This window comes from Triticum dicoccoides, chromosome 1A (genome assembly GCF_002162155.2).
Source record: "Triticum dicoccoides isolate Atlit2015 ecotype Zavitan chromosome 1A, WEW_v2.0, whole genome shotgun sequence".
In the NCBI taxonomy this organism is placed as follows: Eukaryota; Viridiplantae; Streptophyta; class Magnoliopsida; order Poales; family Poaceae; genus Triticum; species Triticum dicoccoides.
This window is the reverse complement of record NC_041380.1, coordinates 87877481-87899616: the sequence shown is the minus strand read 5'-3', so window position 1 is coordinate 87899616 and position 22136 is coordinate 87877481. Positions and strand designations below refer to the sequence as shown.

Sequence of the window (22136 nt, the reverse complement as noted above, 5' to 3'; positions counted from 1 at the left end):
GGACTTATTGTCAACTATAACAAATCCTTAATTATCCCTATAAATATTTCTGATGAAAGAGCTGAGGATCTGGCAAACATTTTTAACTGCAAAAGGGAAGCAATGCCATTCACATATTTGGGACTGCCTATGGGATCTACCAGACCAAAGGTTATTGACTTAATGTCCAGTGTCTAGAATGGACACTAGGCTATCTGGTATTGCATCTATGATGACATATTCTGGTAGAGTCACACATATAAAAGCAATTGTCTCTGCTCTGCCCATTTTTGCCATGTGTTGCATTAGAGTACCTTTCACTATCCTAGATCATTTTGAGAAATCTGGTAGAATTTTCCTCTGGTATGGCAAAGGTATTAACAAACATGATAATTGTTTGGTTAAATGGGATAAGGTCTCCCTCCCCCAAAAAATAGGTGATTTAGGGGTGCTTGATCTCAAAATGCAAAACAAAGCTCTCCTCACCAAATTCCTTTACAAATTCTTCAATAAACAGGATATCCCCTGGGTGAGGCTGGTATGGAATAATTACTACAACAATGGAGAACTACCAAGTTTCCTACTAGAATGGGATATTTTTGGTGGAGGGATTGTTGCTCTATCTTGGAGAAATTTAAGGAAATGACTATCTGTACTGCTGGACAAGGTAATTCCATCAAGGTTTGGTCTGACAACTGGGTGTCTCAACCTTTGACCACCATGATGGCCCAATTATTTTCATATGCTAAGAATGCTAGCATTACTTTAAAGGAGGCTAGTAATCTTGATTATGATAGCTTTTATGAGATGTTTCAGCTGTCAATGTCAAGTATTGATGTTCAGCAAAGCATCCAGTTAAGAGGATTGATCAATGACAAAGAGAACCATGATCAACCTGACATTTGGAATTTTTATTGGGGTGGCACAAAATACTCCAACCAAAGAATATATCTAGAATACATTGGCAATCCTATAGATGCTCCTAAACCATTCCAATTGATATGGAAATCATATTCTCTACCCAAGCAAAAGTTCTTTTTCTGGCTTCTCCTGCAGGATAGGCTTAACACAAGAGATCTCCTCACCAGGAAAAGTTTCCATGTCCAATCTACCTCATGTGTTTTATGTGAAGATGAACCAAATGAACACTTGATGCACCTCTTTTTCAGCTGTGCTTTCAGTCAGAATTTTTGGATGAACATTGGTATCCAATGGAACACAGACTATGATCTTCTTGAAATGTTGTTGGATGGCAGGAGACACAACAATATTATATGCTATAAAGAATGGTTGATTGCAGGTTGTTGGAGCTTATGGAAGCACATGAATGGTATCATATTTGACCACAAGGAAAAGAATATGGCATATTGTATTAGTACTTTCAAAGAACACTTTGGTATGATTATCAAGAAAGCAAAGCCTAGTTTGAAGGAAGGAATGCAGAGCTCGCTAGATTACTTGTAGATTTTCTATACTTTTCCATGTTCATTGTACAGTTGATGTAACATTATGCTTATTAATGAAAATCGGAGTTACAATGGGGGTTTTCCCCACTGTGTTTGCTCAAAAAAATGAGATGAGCATGTAGGCATCACCGGTACACGTCGGTCCTATACAAACGGTTTTTAACCCCTTTCCGCGACGGCATTTGGAACCGTCGCCAAGTGAGTGTGGGCGATAGGGGGGTCCTTCCCACACGACCCAGGAACCGTCGGGGATATGCCCTCCTGGCACACACGCTCGGCAAAATGAGGTCGTGTGTGACCGGCGAGCGCTCAAATACGGAAATACGTACAGTAGAGCTAAAAAATACAATTATACAACGAAATTGTTTCCGGTCGCAAGTACATCCCAAACAGTCAATCCCCGCTAAACATTTTTGTTCGTATGTACATCCCACACAGTCTCTCCAAGGAAAATGTTTCCATTCACAGGTACATCATACACATTTTTTCCCGTTAAGTCGTTTGCGTTATTAAATGTATCACACATGGTCCGTAGAAGAAAATGTGTGGCAAAGGCTGTCCATCACACACAGTTTTTATGTGGTAAACTTTTGCGCAAGGCGGCCTAACATAAACAGTTTTCAAGATAAAGTCATGTGTGATTGTTCATTCATCCAACACGCTTTATTCCTAGAAACTGTGTGCGTTGCTAGAGGTCATCGCCCACGGTATTTTTTCAACAACTGTTTGCAATAGCAAAACCCAATTAGCAGGCTAATTGCCCTATTATTAATAATCCATTTATTAATCTAATTGACATTCATATTAAGCACATAATATATTTCATTTCCATATTAAGGAAGCAGAATTTCATAATTGAAATACATCAGAGTGCAACATGATATAGCTTCAGCACTCAGCTACACCATTACACAACTGCACCAGGACCAAGTTTCACATGCAACATGTAGAACCTTTCGAAATTAGCATCATAGACGGTATATAGACAGATGCATCTCATCTGGAAAACTGTTGAAGCGGAAGGCAAATATTGAGCCTTCATTCATGTTGAAGGTCTTTGCAACTTTAGGCCAGTGCCTGTGGATGATTGACCGTCCGTCCTTTGTCCTCTTCAGGAACACTTCAATATTGAACCGTGGGTGTTGTATAGAAACCTTCCTCGCCTCCTGACCATAGAGGTGGGTTGAGAGGTAATCATCAGTGAATTGCTTTGTAAAGGCCTGAAAACAAGGATGTGCATAAATATCTTCTCTATATTGGAAATGGGGCAAAGGAATAAAAAGGCAAGGTATAATAGTTAGTACCATCTTGTAGTGAACTGATGTCTTCTTCATTGTGCTGACAAAGATCTTGTTATTTTTTGTCGCTAATTTATTTGTCCTAACAATCTTTCTGAGTTTCTTGATTTGGTTGATATTCATGGACAACTCATTTCCCCATATGCAAAAAGGGTCAAACAATGGGTCAAAACCTCTGACAGTAGGACCTACATGTGCAAGACCAAATTGTTAAAAACCAAAATATTAGAATGGTTCCTGCAATTGCACAATAATGTGTTATTAGAGAAGGGACCATGCACGTGCTAACCTCGATTGTAAACCTCAGTGCTTCCCATTGTTTCCCTGTAACACATATAAGGTAGTTAGTCATCAGGTTAAGTATTTACTACAGCCAAATTCAATTTATTCTTCACATGGTATACAATAACAGAATGCACCCACAACTATTGAACATCGCATTGCAGAATTGAACAAAACAGTTAACTAAACACCACAACACAAATGAACCAAACGTTAACTGAGCACCACATTGCACAATATATAACCAAACCAAGCATGCTTGACAACTTGAAAATATAGCAATTGTATTCGTTTCTCATGTATTTTGTAAAGATAAATTCGATTTATTTCTCACATGCAAGACAATACAAAATTGTAGCCTGAAGAATTGAACATCACATTTGCAGCATTGAACCAAACAGTTAACTGAAGACGACAACTAATTAACAAAACAGTTAATAAATGAGCACCACACTGCACGACATATAGAACTTATACACTAGAGCAACAGATTGCATGGTAAAATTAGATAGCACAATTCACTAGAATTTGTGAAGGAAAGGCAGGAGCAGCACACGTAATAGGTAAACCGAGCATGCTTAATCGGCGTAGCTATCAAATGGCAAGGTTCTCCTCCAAGATCTGGGGGTCGGCATGAATGGTAGTCATCGCGACCTCATCCGCGCGTGCGCCAGTGATTTGCTTCTCCGCTGCCAAATGCTCCTTGAGATCCTGGCTATACTGTGTGCACCATGGCTTAGGGACGCGCTTATTTGATGGAGGGGTCAGTGATTTGGGTGGAAGGTGTCGCGCTCGCACCGGCGGTCGGGGCATGTGCGATGTGGAAGGAGGAGGAGGAGGATGGGGGTCAGCTGTGGATTACCTGCCTGGATAGACGAGGCCGAGCAGCGTGAAGGAGGGTCACCGACGAGGAGGCGTCGCTGCAAGCAAGGAGTGAAGGTTTCAACTTGGAAAGGAAGGCGGAAATAGGGGAAATGTGGCTTTTGGTAAGGGAGAGGGGCAGGGAGGTAGATATTTCCGCGGAAGCCGAAAATTTGGAATCGCTTTAGTGAAAAAACTGGCGCAAAGTCTCATCAGACACGGTCCCTTATTCAGAACTGTGTACGATATGTGAACATCACAAACGATTCAGATAGCTTAACCCATGTGTGATGAGTTTGAACGTCAAAAATTTTGGTTCGAATTTCTATGGTTACAGTGGTCATCCATGTCATTGCATAATTTGGGTACACAAAGGAGACTAACTTCTTAATCGAGCAAGTTTAGCAATTAAACAGAGCTAGCTGACTTAAACATTACTCTAACAAATTAAAGACCGATGCTCTTAATTAAACAAAACAAAGAGTACTACTACGGCTGGTGCTCGTTGATCTCCGCCGCCGCCTCCATGTCCAGCTCGCGCCTGGCAGTCTCCTAGGGAAGGGGCTCCATGGCATCGATCGCACCATACTCTTCAAGCATCTCGCCATCCCCGTCCGCCATCTCTTTGGAAAATGCTGCCATGAGCTGGGTGTGGGCGGACGCGGTCTGGGCTTGGACGGGCTCCGTCGTCGCAAGGTATGCGGCGGAGGAACGAATGGCTGCTCGAACGCTCTCGGCGATTGCCAGCTCTTCGGGCGTGGGTTACCGACCATTGTTGAAGAAGCTCCGTTCGATTCGTGTGGTGACCGCCAGGAGCTGGGCGTGGGCGGCCTCGACATGGTCGTGGGCGGCCTCCATCAGGGCTAAGGTCGCCGCTGTGGAACGGATAGCTGTTGTGCCGCTCTCGCCAGTTGTTATCCTCGAGCCAGATGTTGCTGCCGCCACCTGAGAAGCAACAGCGGCCGTTTGGGCTGCCATGGCCGCCCGGTCGTAGATTGTGCGCGCTCATGCACCTTGTTAGCACGCGCATGGCGGCTGTGGCCGTGCTCTTGCCGGAGTGGGCCACCGAGGTTGCCCCCACGACATGGGTCCACGTTCCCATCTTTCACCGGCGACGATTGAACAGTGAAATGATATTTGGGGAGCAAGCTAGTGTGCTTGAGACGCCGGCTGTGGACTGTAGCCGATGCACCTTCCCGCGTAAGCCATAGTCATACTATACACCGACGGTGCTCCAGGATATTTTGTGCTGCATCTCACATGATTGGTGACAATAAACTATGTGCGATCTATTTGATTTTTCATCTTGATTTGAATTACATAATGGGGTCACAACGACAATGGACGGTGTTTGAATTACTAGACCTTTTATCTGGAGTGAACATGCAACTATATGTGTGTCGTAAAAGAATTGGAATTATTCAGGGTTCGTTTGAACATTTTATACAATAAATTGGTTTTCTAGCCATTTCAGGTGCACAATTCAAAATTAAACTACATGCACATGCTCCGGTGCACCAACATGGGTTGTAAAATCATATATGTGTCCATGGGTTTATTCTTATCTCCCATTCAAGAAATGGGGATGAAATTTGAACGCACCGGCACCGTGGCTCTCCGGCAAATGTCGACGTACTTGCTTTTGTAATTCTAGTAGATCCAAAATTCGTCTAAAATTCATGAAACTTGACATGCTATCATGGAGCGGCATCAACATGTCGTGGTAAATTTTTTGTCCCATTTGGGGAAGGTTTGGGTATAAGCTTCTCATAAACTAGAGTTTCTCACAGAACAAGTGTGATGGTTTCGGTAGAGAACGTTTCACCTTTCTGGACGAAACGATATCCGTTGCCTCTTCTCGATTTCAAATTTTTTTCCTAGTGTCAACATAGAACAATAGGAGTGTTGTGTCAATTTTTGGGATTTTCCGGGGTTCGCTTGGACATTTTTATACATTAACTGAGTTTTCTATGCATTCATGTGCATAATTCAAATTTGAACTACAGGCACATGCTCTAATGCATATAAATTAGTTCAAAATTCAAATATGTGTCCTTGGTTGCCTCCTTAGGTCCCATGCAAGAAATGGGAATGAATGTCAAACACCCTGCCACCGTCACTCGGCCACAAACATTGAGATACCCGGTTTTTAAATTCTAGTAATCCAAAACTCGTCTCAAATTCATGAAACTTGGCATGCTATCATGGAGCGGCATCAACATGTCATGGTAAAAAATTTGTCCCATTTGGGGCAGGTTTGGGTATATGCTTCTAACAAACCAGAGCTTCTCACAACAAGCATGATGGTTTCGGTAGGGAACGTCCCACCTTTGGGGACGAAACGATATACATTGCCTCTTATTGCTTCCAAATTTTTCTTGTGTCAACATAGAACAACAGGAGTGTTGTGTCAATTTTTATGATTTTTTGGGGTTCGTTTGGACATTTTTATGCATTAACTGAGTTTTCAATGCATTTATGTGCATAATTGAAATTTCAACTACATGCACATGCTCCAGTGCATATAAATTGGTTGAAAAATCAAATCTGTCTCCTTGGGTGCATGCTTAGGTCCCATGCAAGAAATGGGAATGAATTTCAAACACCATGGCACCGTTGATTGCCGGTAAAACATTGAGATGCCTGGTTTTTAAATTCTAGTAAATCCAAAACTCGTGTGAAATTCATGAAATTTGGCATGCTATCATGGAGCGGCATCAACATGTCGTGGTAAATTTTTTGTCCCATTTGGGGCAGGTTTGGGTATATGCTTCTCACAAACCAGCGCTTCTCACAACAAGCATGATGGTTTCGGTAGGTTACGTCCCACCTTTGGGGACGAAACAATATCCATTGCCTCGTATTGCTTCCAAAAGTTTTTCTCGTGTCAACATAGAACAACAGGAGTGCTGTGTCAATTTTTGTGATTTTTCGGGGTTCGTTTGGGCATTTTTATGCATTAACTGAGTTTTCAATGCATTTATGTGCATAATTCAAATTTGAACTACATGCACATGCTCCGGTGCATATAAATTGGTTGAAAAAAATCAAATATGTGTCCTTGGGTGCATGCTTAGGTCTCATGCAAGAAATGGGAATGAATTTCAAACACCAGGGCACCGTTGATTGTCGGCAAAACATTGAGATGTATGGTTTTTAAATTCTAGTAAATCCAAAACTCGTCTGAAATTCATGAAACTTGGCATGCTATCATGGAGCGGCATCAACATGCCGTGGTAAAATTTTTTGTCCCATTTGGGGCAGGTTTGGGTATATGCTTCTCACAAACCGGAGCTTCTCACAACAAGCATGATGGTTTGGGTAGGGAACGTCCCACCTTTGGGGACGAAACGATATACATTGCCTCTTATTGCTTCCAAAAAATTTCTTCTGTCAACATAGAACAACAGGAGTGTTGTGTCAATTTTTGTGATTTTTTGGGGTTCGTTTGGACATTTTTATGCATTTTTCAATGCATTTATGTGCATAATTCAAATTTGAACTACATGCACATGCTCCAGTGCATATAAATTGGTTGAAAAATCAAATCTGTGTCCTTTGGTGCATTATTAGATCCCATGCAAGAAATGGGAATGAATTTCAAACACCAGGGCATCGTTGATTGCTGGCAAAACATAGAGATGCCTGGTTTTTAAATTCTAGTAAATCCAAAACTCATCTGAAATTCATGAAACTTGGCACGCTATCATGGAGCAGCATCAACATGCCGTGGTAAAATTTGTGTTCCATTTGGGGCAGGTTAGGGTATATGCTTCTCACGAACCAGAGCTTCTCACAACAAGCATGATGGTTTCAGTAGGGAACGTCCCACCTTTGGGGACGAAACGATTTCCATTGCCTCTTATTGGTTCAAAAAAAATTCTCGTGTCAACATAGAACAACACGAGTGGTGTGTCAATTTTTTTGATTTTCCGGGGTTCGTTTGGACATTTTTATGCATTAACTGAGTTTTCAATGCATTTATGATGTAGGGTAGGAACCCTAGGGCCGATCTTTCACGAAAGGAGCGGATCCTGTGATGAACACGAAGAACACGAGGAGGGAAACGAGGGAAATCACAAGGGGAAACACAAGAGGAACACTCAAACTAACAAGAACAAGTCATAAAAGTGCTAGATCCTCGAATACATAGGGTTCACACGGTACACGATCAACTAAGGACGATACAAGGGTAACGGTCTTCTCCGTAAGGAGATCTTGATGTTCTTCTCCATGAGGAGGTATTGAATCCAAAGGGATCTTCTCCGAAGAGGCCGCGGTCTCTCTCGAGGAGTAGATCCGATGTGGATGAGCAATGCTCTATCTCTCAAATGAGCTAAACCAATGCTAACCCTAGAAAGGAGGTGGGAGAGGTCTATTTATAGTCTAAGTGGAAATGGGGGAGAAAGTAGGGGTACATGGGCCTCGGGCCCGAATCTGGACGCAACCAGGTACCGGACGTCCGCTGCTGGCCGGTCGTCCGGTGTCTCAGGAGCGGCCGGTCGTCCGGTGTCCTCCGGACGTCCGTTGGTTCTGATCTGTGATGGGGGTGCCGGACGTCCGGAAGCGTCAGACTTCCGCTGATGTTGGCTCGGATGCAGGTGCGCCGGTCATCCGGTCCGGACCGGACGTCCGCTTGTTTTCTTCGGGTGCAGGGGCACCGGTCGTCCGGTCTGGACCGGACGTCCTCTCGCTGGGGCTTGGCTGATACTTTAGGCGCCGGATGTCCGGTCCCGGCCGGTCGTCCAGTGGCTGGGACTTTTCCTGCAGCCCTCCTTCTTCTCCGTCTTCTCGTCCATCTTCCTCTTCCTCTTGTGCTTGCTCCTTAGCTTCTCCATGGTACCTGAGTATGCACAAAGTGTCCATATGAGGTAGTAGCCATGTCTCATGTGCATCGAAGTGGAATTGTGAGAGGAGAGATGTCACCTCGGTTTCTAAGAGCTCTTGCACATGCTCGTGTCATGGGTCCAATAGGTGTCGTAGGAGATGTAGTTGGGTCCATGGGGATGGCCTTTGGATGCTCCGCATCATCTCCCCTCCCTTGGGGAAGATCCGTCCTCGGATCAAATTCTTCATCACCATGGAACGCAGAAAGATCCTTGACGTTGAAGATGTCTCTCACATTGTACTTGTCGCGTGGGAGGTCAATCTTGTAAGCGTTGTCGTTGTATCGTGCGAGCACCTTGAAGGGTCCATCTGCTCATGGTCGAAGCTTGGACTTGCGTTCTTGTGGAAAACGGTCCTTGTGAAGGTGTCGCCACACGAGATCACCAGTGTTGAATACCATAGGGTGCTTGTTGAGGTTGAGCTTGGACACAAGACGTTGAACTTGGCGCTCGATGGTGTTCCGTGTATCTTCATGCACCTTCTTGAGATGTGTCGCTCTTGCGCTAGCGTCCAAATTGATGCGCTCTTGGAGTGGTAGAGGGAGAATGTCCAATGGTGACAAAGGATTGAAGCCATAGACAACCTTGAAGGGGGACTTGCCGGTTGTTGAGTGTTTTGCTCGGTTGTAGGCGAACTCGGTGATAGGTAGGCACTCCTCCCACTCCTTTATGTTCTTCTTGATGAGTACTCGAAGTAGAGCGGAGAGTGTGCGGTTGGTAACTTCCGTTTGGCCATCGGTTTGTGGATGATACGCCATGGAGAAAAGTAGCTTGATTCCGAGCTTGGCGCATAGGGTCTTCCAAAAGTAGCTAAGGAACTTGACGTCGCGGTCCGAGACAATCGTCTTTGGCACTCCGTGTAGACGCAATATTTCCCTACAAAAGAGATTAGCAACATGTGAAGCATTCTATCTTGTTGCAAGGAATAAAATGTGCCATTTTTGAGAAACGGTCCACAATGACAAATACTGAATCCTTCCCATTTCGAGTCCTAGGCAAACCAAGTACAAATTCCATGCTAATATCTTCCCATGGTTGGTATGGAATTGGTAGAGGCATATAAAGGCCATGGGATTGAGCTTTGGACTTAGCTTTGCGACATGTAGAGCATCGGTTGGTGAAGCGGTTGACGTCGCGAAACATCTTGGGCCAAAAGTAGTTCTTCGAGAGTGTGGCGAACGTCTTGTCTCGTCCAAAATGTCCCATTAAGCCTCCTCCATGAGATTCCTGCAAAAGCAACAAATGAAGAGAAGACTCGGGGATGCAAAGTTTGTTAGCTCTCATAAGATATCCATCTTTGATGTAATAGCGTTCCCAAGAAGTATGCATCAAACACTTGGCATAAGGAGTAGCAAAAGTAGGGTCATGCTCATAAAAGTCTTTGATATGCTCAAAACCAATGACATCCAATTCAAGTTGAGTAACAAGCATGCATATGCGGGAAAGGGCATCCGCGACAATGTTTTCCTTACCTTTGATGCACTTGATGACATAAGGAAAAGACTCAATAAATTCACTCCATTTAGCATGACGCTTGTTCAACTTGGTTTGGCCCTTAAGATACTTGAGCGTTTCGTGATCGGTATGAATGATAAACTCATGGGGACGAAGGTAATATTCCCATTCATGCAAGACTCGCACTAAAGCATATAGCTCTTTGTCATAGATGGGGTAATTGAGTTACGCGCCGGAGAGTTCCTCACTAAAGTAAGCTATGGGGCGCTTCTCTTGCGTTAACACACCTCCTATGCCATTACCGCTAGCATCGCAATGAATCTTAAAAGGCTTGTCGAAGTTGGGTAAAGCAAGCATGGGAGCATGAGTAAGCAAATTCTTAAGCTCGTTGAATGTGGTATCTTGGGATGGTCCCCAAACAAAAGGCGCATTCTTCTTGCTCAAAGCATGCAAAGGCGAAGCAATGGTGCTAAAATCTTTCACAAAGCAACGATAGAAACCCGCAAGGCCAAGAAAACTACGCACTTGATGCAAATTGGTTGGTTGCGGCCAAGTCTTAATAGCATTGATCTTGGACTCATCAACATGAACACCCTTAGAAGAAACAACAAAACCCAAGAAAACGAGCTTGTCAACGCCAAAAAGGCATTTCTCCATATTAGCATAGAGTTGCTCTTTTCGAAGAGTTTGCAAAACGGTTCGAACATGGGTGACATGATCTCTAAGAGATTTTCTATAAACAAGGATATCATCAAAGTAGACCACAACAAATATACCAATGTAAGGGCAAAAGACATGATTCATAAGGTGCATAAAAGTACCCGGTGCTTCCGAAAGACCCATAGGCATGACTAACCACCCATACAAGCCAAACTTGGTTTTGAAAGCGGTTTTCCATTCATCACCCTCTTGTATGCGTATTTGATAGTAACCACTCTTAAGATCAATTTTGGAAAAGATAGTGGCACCACTAACTTCATCAAGCATATCATCAAGGTGTGGAATTGGATACCTACAACAAACGGTGATAGCATTGGTAGGTCTACAATCGGAGCACATGCGAAAGCTACCATCTCGTTTTGGCACAAGAATGACCGGGGTGGCACAAGGGCTCAAACTTTCACGCACATGTCCATGGTCTATGAGATGCTTTACTTGCCTTTGTATTTCTTTGGTTTCTTTGGGGTTGACGCGTTATGGAGCTTTGTTCGGAAGAGGTGCTCCAGGGATGAGGTCGATGTGGTGCTCGATACCTCGTAGTGGAGGTAGTCCCGGAGGTAGCTCATCGGGAAAAACATCGTGAAATTCCTGCAAAAGAGAAGACAACACGAGAGGAAGAGTGTGAGAAGTGTTAGTTTGTGGTGCATTGTCCTTGCACACAATGACGTAGTGTAGGACACTAGATGGGTTCTCACACACTCCTCTTATCTCACTTTTGGTGGCAAATAGGACTAAGTTCTTCTTTTCGCTCATCGTGGAGGTGTTCGATTTGGGCTTGTGGCGCTCACTCTCTTTTTGGTGGCTCGCTCTCTCACTAGGATCTCCATGATGGGTGGCTTGCTTGTCGGCGATCACTTGGCTTGGCGACATTGGACGGAGGACGTACTCCTTGCCCTTCATCTTGAATATGTAGTGGTTCGTTCGACCGTTGTGGATGACTCCTCTATCAAATTGCCATGGGCGTCCAAGGAGAAGATGGCAAACGGTCATTGGAACGACATCGCACTCCAAGGTGTCTTCGTAGGCGCCAATTTTGAAGGAGACTTGTACTCGATGCTCGACTTGGATAGTGTCGAAGTTGCTAAGCCATTGCACTTTGCATGGATGAGGGTGCTTCGTCTTAGGAAATTGGAGCTTGGAGCAAAGTTCTTCACTCGTGAGATTATGACAACTCCCTCCATCGATGATGACCTTGACGGCTTGTTCATTGATGCCGGCCATGGTGTGGAATATGTGGCATCTTTGGTCTTCTTCTTTGTGATGTTGGAGAGTCAAAACTTTGGAGACAACAAGGGCGGGAGTCGAATCTTCATCACAAAAGACTTGTTCCTCTTCATTGTTCACTTGCCGGTGCATGGCGACTTGCTCAAGAGCGTCCATTTCTCCTTCACTCATCGAGTCATATGTTTCGTCGTTGTTGAGGATCATGGTTCGCTTGTTGGTGCACTCGTAGGACTTGTGGCCTCAGCCTCCGCGTGTGAAGCATTTGAAGGAACTCGTCTTGACGGTCTCATCGGTTGGGGTTGAAGATGATGAAGCTCTCGTCTTGAAGTTGCTCGTAGTAGGATGACTTGGAGTCTACGAAGCTTTCTTGGAACTCGACTTGTCGATGTTGGTAGTAGAAGGCTTGGTAGACGGTGTCGGAGTCATTGAAGCTTGGGTGTTGGAGAAGCAGTATGACTTGGATGAGAACTTGGCATACTTGAAATCATATTGCACTTGGCGTTCCGCTTTGGTAGCTTGGTGCACTAGCTCGATGAGGTTCGAGTATGGTTGGAAGTCGGTGATCTTCTTGATAGGATGGTTGAGTCCATTCAAGAAACGTGCCATTGTTTGCACATCATCTTCCATGACATTGGCTCGTATCATGGAAATCTCCATCTCCTTGTAGTACTCTTCAACGGTCTTGGTTCCTTGCTTGAGTAGTTGGAGTTTCTTGAAGAGGTCACGGTTGTAGTAGGTAGGCACAAAGTGTGCCCTCATGACATCCTTCATTTGCACCCAAGTAGTGATGGGTGGTTCACCTCTTGCCTCTCGGCGCTCGATAACTTGTTCCCACCAAATGAGGACATAGTCTTGGAACTCAAGGGATGCCATCACGATCTTCTTCTCTTCGTCGTAGTTGTGCAAATGGAAGATCTTGTCAACTTTCAATGCCCATGAAAGGTACTCTTCGGGACCATTGCTTCCATTGAACTTGGGCATGGTGAACTTGAGCTTTCCATAGCGTTGCTCTTCATTGTGTTGGGGTCGGGGATGATGACGCCCATGTTGTTGATGATTTTCAAGCTCGTGTTGCTCTTGGTGAGGAGGGTTGTCAACCTCATGTTGCTCTTGTCATGGAGGATTTCCAACGTCTTCATGCTCTTGATGAACTTGATGTTCTCGGCGAGCTTGTGGAGGAGCTTGTCGAGCTCGAGGAGGAACTTGAGGAACGTGACGGTGCACGCGAGCTTGATGTCGTTGTTCATGAATTTCTTTGCGAAGTGCTTCTTCTTGTTCATGAGCTTCTCGGCCTCGGTCGGCTATGGCTCGACTTGAATCTTGGAGGGCTTGTTGCACCGCAAGTGCTTGAGCTTCACGGAGGTGTTGTTCTTGGCGTTGTGCCTCAGCATCTTGTGCAACTTGGTGTAGACGCGCTCGCTCTTCCTCTTCAAGTTGGCGTTGTCGTTGCCATTCTCGTGCTAGCGCAAAAGACTCTTGGGTTTGACGTCGTCGATTCTCTAGAGAGTCGGTGTCGCGTAGAGGATTGAGGCTTGCTTGACGATCATTGCGCGCAGCACGGCGTAGAGTGTTCGATGTCGGTGTACTTGAGCCGGAGAGGGTGAAGTCGGAGTGTCAACCTGAGCGAGTCCTTGTTGTTGAGTACGAAGTGGAAGAAGAGCGGTTGAGCAACAAAGCGTGAATCTCGTCCATCCTTGCATCATTCTCTTGCTTGTGATCGTCGAGCTTGTGGTCGAACTAGTCCCTTGTACGTTGCTCGGAGAGTCGCAAGTCGGCGGCGAGGCTGTCGATGCGTTCACTCATAGCTTGTTTCTCTTGATGCAAAGCACGTTGTGCACCAGAGGTGACTCTTGGTGACGAAGGAGTTCATGTCGTCATCTTGCTCCATGAAGAGTGGGTTGGTAGAAGTACTTGGCCTATCCATCATTCCAAGACAAATGTGAGTGGTAGAAAGAGAAGAACGAATACCAAATGTACCTTGACCGAAATTGAAAGTGGATCGATGATCACTCCAATGTAGGAAAAGGAAATAGCACAATTGGTATTAGCTCTTGTCGGTTTCTCACACCTACACAAGTAAAAGATTATGGTGGAGCTTGGTTAGGATGGTGGCACAAAATTTGATGCAATTGTAAGTGATGAGCTTCAATAATGTTGGAAAAGATTCGCAAGATGCAATGTAACAAGTAGACCAAGCATATAAGGTACACGGAAACACACACGCAAAAAGATAAGTGGGGCCCTACAACCAAGGGTGAGCCAAAATGTGGAATCCACAAAAATGCTCTTGTTGCACAGCACTAGAGAGACGCTAGCACGATTGCACAAAAGGCGGATACAAGAACTTGTGCACAACCTACTTAGCAAAAATGTAACGACTTCTATCCCAAGTATGCTCTATGCAAGGTGTTCCTATGATATGATCCAAGATGATCTAGTATGACAATCTTAATGTTGTATGATGATATGGTTCTTTCTTAAAAGCTCTTTGCTTATCTTTCCTCTTTGCTTAAAAGCTTGTTTGGCTCTTTGATGTTTGAGCTCTTTTCTCATGCAATGCTTGATGAACCAAGATAGCAATTGTGTATGCGATGACAACTTTGTGACATAAGAGATGATACCAATATATGCAACAATGATGTATGTATGCTATGGGAAGTATGATCACTAATGTGCACAAGTCTCGTTGCCGGCAATACTCAATGGCTAGTCTCGATGGGTAAGCAACGCAAAGGAGTAAGGCTATGATGGCTATCGATGTTATGGCAAGAGTGATATGTCCAATACCAAGACGAGGTTACCATTATTGCGTACGGTATGGTGTCAAAATGGTGTATCGAATACCAAGATGTAGTTGAGGTGGTCGTTATTGTTGACGCGTCCGTGGCGAAGATGAGCGGCGGTGATGTTGATGTCGAACCGTACCTAGATAGCCGAAACACAAAAGGATACGGTACTGCAACTCAAATTCTCAAAGCTCGAAGTAGCAAACGTGTCGGAGAGCAAAATGGGTAAGCAATGGTGGTGGTATGCGAAAGTGGGGATGGTGTATTAGTGGTAGGAGTGCGTATGCGGAAATGTGGGGCGATGGTGGTGACTATACTAAAAAAATTCAGTTTCGTCAGGGAACTCCGGACGTCCGGTGGGGAGCGGTCGTCCGGTCATCGGACGTCCGGTGGCGATCGGACGTCTGGTGCCTGGGCTCTGCTCGGGCACGGGATGAACAACACAAGGGCGAGGTAGATGAGATAAATGTCGTCGATTTCGGGCGATTTCGTGGATGAGAAGGGTGGAGACAAGGGGGAAAAGCTAGATCCACTCAACACAAAGCAAAACCGTGGATCCAAACCAACAAAATCTCAACACACCAACAAGTCACAAAAAAAATTGGGGCTATTTTTGTGGGGAATTTTCAAATTAGGACGAAAAACAACAAAAACAAGGCTAGAAACACAACGGGGAGGCTCCGAAATCGTGATCAACGTGGCTCTGATACCAAGATGATGTAGGGTAGGAACCCTAGGGGCCGATCTTTCACGAAAGGAGCGGATCCCATGATGAACACAAAGAACACGAGGAGGGAAACGAGGGAAATCACAAGGGGAAACACAAGAGGAAAACTCAAACTAACAAGAACAAGTCACAGAAGTGCTAGATCCTCGAATACATAGGGTTCACACAGTACACGATCAACTAAGGACGATACAAGGGTAACGGTCTTCTCCGTAAGGAGGTCTTGATGTTCTTCTCCGCAAGGAGGTCTTGAATACAAAGGGTTCTTCTCCGAAGAGGTCGCGGTCTCTCTCGAGGAGTAGATCCGATGTGGATGAGCAATGCTCTATCTCTTAAATGAGCTAAACCAATGCTAACCCTAGAAAGGATGTGGGAGAGGTCTATTTATAGTCTAAGTGCAAATGGGGGCAATAGTAGGGGTACATGGGCCTCGGGCCCGAATCTGGACGCAGCCAGGTACCGGACGTCCGTTGCTGGCCGGTCGTCCGGTGTCTCAGGAGCAGCCGGACGTCCGCTGGTTCTGCTCTGTGATGGGGGTGTTGGATGTCCGGAAGCTTCGAACTTTCGCTGATGTTGGCTCGGATGCAGGTGTGCCGGTCGTCCGGTCCGGAACGGACGTCCGCTCGTTTGCTTCGGGTGCAGGGGCACCGGTCATCCGGTCTAGACCGGACGTCCGCTCGCTGGGGCTCGGCTGATGCTTCAGGCGTCGTACGTTCGGTCTCGGCCGGTCGTCCGATGGCTGGGACTTTTCCTGCAGCCCTCCTTCTTCTTCATCTTCTCGTCCATCTTCCTCTTCCTCTTGTCCTTGCTCCTTAACTTCTCCATGGTACCTGAGTATGCACAAAGTGTCCATATGAGTAGTAGCCATGTCTCATGTGCATCGAAGTGGAATTGTGAGAGGAGAGATTGTTGGGATCTACGGTAGGGTGCGTCGACTACAAATTAAAATCTCCTACGCGTAGAACAACCAAGAACATGCTACGGGAGATGGATCACAATTCGTTACCACTAGACGCGCAGTGCCGTGCAGCGGAAGAAGAGTTGGGGCAGCGCATCCGCGTGGATCTCGTCTCCTCCTTGTCCGATCTCCCTCGTACAACCGGTGGTCAGTTCCCATCTACAGGTTCGCCGGAGCGGCGCAAGTCCACCGCCTCTAACGGTATCCGTGCGTGCAGGAGGAACGTCGTGCGATGGACTGCTAGGTCCGATCACACAACCGGCGGCGAGTGGAGGTGTCTATTCGCAACACATGCAAACCCTAGTGATAGCGCCGAAGCAATCAGCCCCATGAGTGTGCCGCACCTCCACTATATATATAGGCGTCCGTCACGGGCTCAACACTTGGGCCTCGCACGGACCCTAAAGCCCATAAGTCTACTCGGCCACAATCCGAATACAGTTCGGATCACATCCGACCAGTTTCCTCGGATCCGACCTCGTAGGTTCCTTCCCTTAAGCGCGCGACCCCTTAGGTTCAAGTCGGCTTGGTCGCAGTTTGGATCAACTCCGAACTGCACGGTTGGTAGCAGCCTCTAGCAAGGCATGCCAAACACCAAGCAGACTATGAAGCTGGTTAGCGAACCTGTACATCATACTTCCATTCCTTTTGCCACACGATATATGTTGTCGAGCTCAAGGTGGGTCTGTCATCCTTGTGCTAGCCGGACCTCTTTCTCGTTCCAGTGATGCCGACCACAAACCGGATTATCTCATAATCCTTGTCGCATGGCCATGCTTATCCTGGTCGGATCACACGAGGGGCCCAGAGTATATCTCTCCTGATCGGAGGGGCAAATCCCATCTTGCTTGACCACGTCTCGCATCATGGTTCTGGATAAACCCGAAACCTACCTTTATAACTACCCAGTTACGGAGTAGTGTTTGGTCGACCCAAAGCAAGCCTTCACCATCCTGAGAACATGTGTCAGCTCAGGTCTTAGGACATAGAACATATGTTGTACTAGAGACTCATAGATGACATATCGCTGCGTCTCATAGTTGGGTCTGTCCGACTTGGACCTTATCTCGACTCGGATCTGACTACGTTGAATCCGACCAGATCCTTCCAAGTCCATATTATCCGGTTAGCATCCAATGCTCCATGGCTAGTGAGACCAAGCCATCGACTGTGTCATATGCTAGTCTAGTTGGCTGCGCGTCCACACAGCCCTTTCGACTAGGGACCTTTTAGGACAGCCATCATACAATGCATAGTCCCACAAACAAGTCATGTACTTACTAATACACATCATTGATAATGTCCAAGGACTATCTCTATTCATAAACACATAGGAAATATCATCATACATGATTGCCTCTAGGGCATATCTCCAACAGAGATGTCACCTCGGTTTCAAGAGCTCTTGCACGTGCTCGTGTCATGGGTCCAAGAGGTGTCGTAGGAGATGTAGTTGGGTCCATGGGGATGGCCTTGGGATGCTTCGCATCAATTTATGTGCATAATTCAAATTTGAACTACATGCACATGCTCCAATGCATATAAATTGGTTGAAAAATCAAATATGTGTCCTTGGGTGCATGCTTAGGTCCCATGCAAGAAATGGGAATGAATTTCAAACACCAGCGCACCATTGATTGCCGGCAAAACATTGAGATGCCTGGTTTTTAAATTCTAGTAAATCCAAAACTCATCTGAAATTCATGAAACTTGGCATGCTACCATGGAATGGCACCCGACATGTTGTGGTATTTTTCATGTCCATTTTGAGAGAAGGCACACTCGAATAATGACATCCAACAAAGGCATTTTGAAAAAATAGCTGCCACTTTAATATCTCAAACGTTTGTATAATTCAAACCGTGTGCGTTGTGTTCACCATTCACATGATGCCACGTGTCTTGGTTTTAATGGCTGTAGGAGGTGCCGTGCGGACAGCTGCTTGACCTTGACTGAACGGGAGGCGTGCGAGCGCAGTCCGGTGTGCAGGCTGACCGAGAGGAGTGCAAGTTGTCCTCGAATGCGTAGGCTCACCGAGAAGCGTGTGAGTTGTATGCTGCGCAGGCTCACTAGGAAGCGAGCCATTTGACTTCTATGGCCGCCCGCCTTCCTCTCCATGCCCCCCCCCTCAACGACATGGGACGCTGCCGCCGAATGCTACCTCGCAGCTCCTCCAGCTGTCGTCCTCCCGCCCATCGACCCCGGGACGACATGATGCAAAGTGATAGCAGGATTTGTGCATCTCTTTAACACAAACGGTTCTTTTGGATTCATCTGGTTGCCCGTTTCTTTTGTTCTGCCACATTGCAAACAGTTAATTGAACTAAACCGTATGCCCTGCATCGCACACGCAACTAAAATTTGAACCGTGTTTGATGCATCCGTCATCGCAAAAGTTTTGTACCTTTTTTACGGTTATTTTACACCATCGTTTGCGATTATTGCATCGCACACAGTTTCGTCGAAGGGTCTCTGATCGTAGTGTCACGTTAGTAGCAACCTGTAGTAGTGAGTGTCTTGATCATTGCATCATAACTTAAATTAGTGGGGAAACTGAACAGATTAATCAAGAGTAATTGCCATATTATCTGCACTAGATTTATTGGAGAGAAACAATGGGGTTGCCTTGTTGTCTTGAGACTTTCTCTTGTTATCTTCAGCAGCCAGCACCAAATTAACACAATATGACACTGCTATCATTGGCCAGGTCGGTTAATAGGAAAGTAACCACATGAAGTAACAACGCATTTAATCATCCAATGACCAATAACATCACAAACTTGTTCTTACTTAGCGTCTTTAGATATTCTTGCATGTCAAACTAAATTGATACATTTCAAAGGCTGTTGTCCAGATTTGTTGTCTAGATTTCGGCTATAACCCAATCTACAATACAGTCAAATATTTGTTGTCCAGATTTCGGCTGTAACCCAATCTCTAATTACGACTTAATGACAACACTAACAACATCATGCATGTCAGAAAAAAATAGTACTAATGGACAGAACTAACATTAATCTACAACATCTTCAACTTACTCTTCTAAAAAAATACTATAAGCACAAGATATCTTGGCTGAAAAATTTACTATCTAAGCATTAGAACATCGCATAGCTAACTTGCGAGCTAAAAAACTAACTAATTTCCACTATGCATGCACACAAAAATCCATGTATTGCAAAGCATGTACCTTGATCTTCAACTTCTTAGTTTGCTTCTCCCGACAAATTCTAGTCAAAATGATTCAAATGACTTCACAAAGTGCTCAATTAATGCAAAAAATAGAAGACCGCGTGTATTTATAGACTAATAAGATAGAACAAATATAGCTTGCATGTGAACGAAACCAACAAAAATAGATAGATCTTACCTTGATCTATCTTTTCTTCAACTTGATCATCTTCAAAATCGAACTCTAAATCGCTCAAAATCACGAGTGAAAGTGGCTACTCAGGTTTTCTTTCTCTATGTTCTTGATGACATAGAGAGAGAGAGAGCAGTGAGGCACTAAAGGCAACCGGAGAGATTGCGTCTACCCAGGGAGCAGCTGTAGCACATATAAAGGAGAGGAGCACGGGGTGTCGGCACAAGAGGCATCAAAATTCACCTACCGCAGCCTCGGATTCCAGCCTGGGTGTTGTCTCGTCGGCCGTAGCAATAGCACTACTATCCCGACGTGCGGAGCAACAGCAGCAGAGGCCGCCTCGTGGTGTGGCCGTGGGGCCCACCTGCCCAGTCCCGTTCCGTCGCGGCTCGCCCGTGGCCACCGAATCCTGTTACGCGGCTCCTGCCGCCTGGGCCTGTGGCGGCAGGGGTTGCCGCCTCCGCACGTGGAGGCATGTGCCATGTGTCAGCTGGCGCGCCTGCCGCCATGGTGCAGTTGGTCTTTTCTGTCATTTGGACCCATATGTGGTATTTTCTAGCAATTTGATTCGGCAGGTGGTCCTTTTAGACAAAAAATCGTCGTTTGCGTACTAAACACATACTCCCTCCTTCGACGAATAAGTGTACATCTAGCTTTTGTCCTAAGTCAAAGTTTTAAAAACCAACTTTATAGGGAAAAAAGTAGTAGCATTTATGACGAAAGGAACAATGACACTAAATTAGTATCAATAGATCTGTTTTAAAATGTACTTTCATAACATACCAATTTGATGGCATATATGTTGCTACTCTTTTCTATATAGTTGGTCAAAATTTTAAAACTTTGACTTAGAACAAAAACTAGATGTACACTTATTCGTGGACGGGGAGAGTATGGAACAACAGTTGGCAGAGCGGATCTAGGGGTGGAGGTGGGGCATGTGTAAATATGCAAAATAATTTATGATGTGTAGTTAACTCTAATTGTGTAACAACTTAATGTAATTTTAAGAATATTTATTAGAACTACGATGATGTTTACATCAAATTATACTGTACTTTCCATATATTTGTATATTTTTATTGAAACTATATTATCTACACATTTTATATGTAAACCGTGACTACTCAAAGTAAGATCATAGGTCATGCTTGGACTTCATATAGCTCGCCACTTCATTTCTTACACTGTACTTTATCCTCTGTATATATTATCTACACATATTATAAATGTAAACCGTGACTACTCAAAGTAAGATCATAGGTCATGATTGGGCTTCATATAGCTCGTCACTTCATTTCTTACATTGGACTTTATCCACTATATCAAATATGGTGTTTTTCACTTCTAACCAACACAGCTGGAATAGCTCAGTTGGCTAGAGCGTGTGGCTGTTAACCACAAGGTCGGAGGTTGATGTGTAGTTAGCTCTAATTGTGTAACAACTTAATGTAATTTTAAGAATATTTATTAGAACTACGATGATGTTTACATCAAATTATACTGTACTTTCCACATATTTGTATATTTTTATTGAAACTATATTATCTACACATTTTATATGTAAACCGTGACTACTCAAAGTAAGATCATAGGTCATGCTTGGACTTCATATAGCTCGCCACTTCATTTCTTACACTGTACTTTATCCTCTGTATATATTATCTACACATATTATAAATGTAAACCGTGACTACTCAAAGTAAGATCATAGGTCATGATTGAGCTTCATATAGCTCGTCACTTCATTTCTTACATTGGACTTTATCCACTATATCAAATATGGTGTTTTTCACTTTTAACCAACACAGCTGGGATAGCTCAGTTGGCTAGAGCGTGTGGCTGTTAACCACAAGGTTGGAGGTTCGAGCCCTCCTTCTAGCGGAATTTCTTTTCCAATTTTTCTTTATTTCAATGAGTTGGAAGAAGATGAAAATGCCTAAACATGCTGAGTGTTTTACGCTTTCGGGCCCTCGGTTGGTCAAAACAGTCGTTCGCTCTACATGAATTTTTTTTTCCAATTTTTCTTTATTTCAATGAGTTGGAAGAAGATGAAAATGCCTAAACATGCTGAGTGTTTTACGCTTTCAGGCCCTCGGTTGGTCAAAACAGTCGTTCGCTCTACATGAA

The 22136-nt window shown here is 44.7% G+C and overlaps 1 non-coding gene across 1 annotated transcript; it reads left to right on the top strand.

The window, feature by feature from the left end:
• Positions 1–21816: 21816 nt before the first annotated feature.
• Positions 21817–21890, top strand: TRNAN-GUU. Its single transcript has one exon. It is a non-coding gene; the product is annotated as a tRNA-Asn (tRNA).
• Positions 21891–22136: the final 246 nt, after the last annotated feature.